The 2,162-nt window shown below is 44.1% G+C and overlaps 1 pseudogene; it reads left to right on the forward strand.

The window, feature by feature from the left end:
- Positions 1-317: 317 nt before the first annotated feature.
- The window catches only part of LOC115283339, a 15,815-nt pseudogene continuing 13,970 nt past the window's right edge, over positions 318-2,162 (forward strand).

Consider the following 2,162-nt stretch of genomic DNA (forward strand, 5'->3'; position numbering starts at 1 on the left):
GAACCTGAGAAAGAAGGTGACAATATAAACAAACTGCTCAGTCTTGGTGTAGTTTGATACACAGCAGTATAACCAGAAAACCAGTCCACTGACCAACCAACAGCAAACAAGCAACACTTTCTGACCCCTCATCGTACAGGACCCAGATTATGCACCACCCTAGAATGTTCAATCTTAACGGGCTCACCAACCCTGGACCTTGGCCACTTGCCACACTTCTCAGCCATAATTGTTCTATCAATGGCTAACGTAGTTCCCTCAGTCACCGTGTCTAGAAGCCACTCCTGCCACTGCCCCCAAAAGAGGAGCCCGCAGGCATGGCACCAGCTCACAAGCAGCAACACAAGCATCTTGATGTTGGCCAGTTCTGCAGAGACGTCTCACAGAGGCCAGGAAACATGACCCAGAGGACAAAGGGATTAAGGCCCCGTGGCATGTACTCTGAGACGGGAAGGTGAAAACGGATGAACTGTTTGCCCTTCTTTCTACCAGTGAACTGCTTTAACTCACTGGGAATCGTGACCTCCCTGAACATGGCCCGTAGGTCCAAGCACTACCAGCCATGTTAGGTTGCAATGCAGTGGTCAGCTTGATGATGCAGCACCTTTTATTTTCTCTCCTTCCCTTCTGGGCTCACATACCGTTCCCCTCACTCTCAGTTCCCAGGAAGCATACCTCTCAATAAGGCGCTGGTAGGTGTAAAAGAGGAGTGGAACCTATACATGAATGCTCATAAGAGCATTATTCATAACAGCCCAAACTGGAAAAACCTAAATGTCCATGAACTATTGACTAGATAAATAAAACATGATATGCCCATATAAGGAAATATTATTCAGTCATAAAAAAGGAATTAAGAAGATGATGGACTGTTAATGGGTGCAGGATATCTTTTAGGGGTGATGGAAAGGTTCTGGCATTAAAGAGTAATAATGGTTTTACAACACTATAATGTACTAAACCCACAAGAGTTTACTTCAAAATGGTAACTGTTATGTGAGTTACACTGCAATAATCAAACTCTGAAGAAGAAAAAAACAAAATATAAAACCACCTTCCACCTTATAGAGGGCTCCACAAGATTTTAAATCCATGGCCTAGTTAATCTCATCTGTGGCCTTCAAGTGTCCCAAGTTATTGGTTTTATGTTTTAGTTCTTTCTCTCAAATATCTAAATGATGGGGCACCTGAGTGGCTCAGTTGACTAGGCATCCGACTGGCTCAGGTCATGATCTCACAGTTTGTGAGTTCGAGCCACACATTGGGCTCTGTGCTACAGCCTGGAGCCGGCTTCTGATTGTGTGTGTGTGTCTTTCTCTCTGCCCTCCCCCGCTCATGTTATATCTCTCTCTCTGTCTCTCAAAAATAAATAAACATTAAAAATATTTTTTAAAAATCTAAATGATATATCTGGTCCCAATAAAGCATTTTTCATAGAACAAGAATGCATGTGGCTCATTTGAGTATGTAAAAATCATATATCTGCCACACAATCTCAAGATTTTTCTTCTATTTTATAAAACTGGGGTGGGGTGCCTGGGTGGCTCAGTCGGTTAAGCCTCCGGCTTCGGCTCAGGTCAGATCTCACGTTCGTGGGTTCGAGCCCTGCATCAGGCTCTGTGCTGACAGCTAGCTCAGAGCCTGGAGCCTGCTTCTGGTTCTGTGTCTCCTTCTCTCTCTGCCCCTCCCCCTCTCATGCTCTGTCTCTCTCTGTATCAAAAATAAATAAAACATTAAAAAAAATTAAAAAAAAAACTGGGGAGCAAAAATTGAGTTTTCTTTCTTTTTTTCCCTTCTTTTTTTTAATAGTTTATTGTCAAATTGGTTTCCATATAACACCCAGTGCTTCTCCACAAGGGACCCCCACCATGACCATTACCCCTTCCCTCTCTCCCCCTCCCCCTTCAGTCCATGGTTTGTTTTCAGTATTCAGGAGTCTCCCTTGATCTGTGTCCCTCACTCTCCCCCGCTCTCTTTCCCCCTTCCTCTCCCCATGGTCCCCTGCCAGGTCTCTCCTGGTAGACCTATGAATGCAAACATATGGTATCTATCCTTCTCTGCCTGACTTATTTCGCTTAGCATGACACCCTCAAGGTCCATCCACTTTGCTACAAATGGCCATATTTCATTCTTTCTCGTTGCCATATAATACTCCATTGTAT

Source organism: Suricata suricatta, chromosome X, assembly GCF_006229205.1.
Source record: "Suricata suricatta isolate VVHF042 chromosome X, meerkat_22Aug2017_6uvM2_HiC, whole genome shotgun sequence".
In the NCBI taxonomy this organism is placed as follows: Eukaryota; Metazoa; Chordata; class Mammalia; order Carnivora; family Herpestidae; genus Suricata; species Suricata suricatta.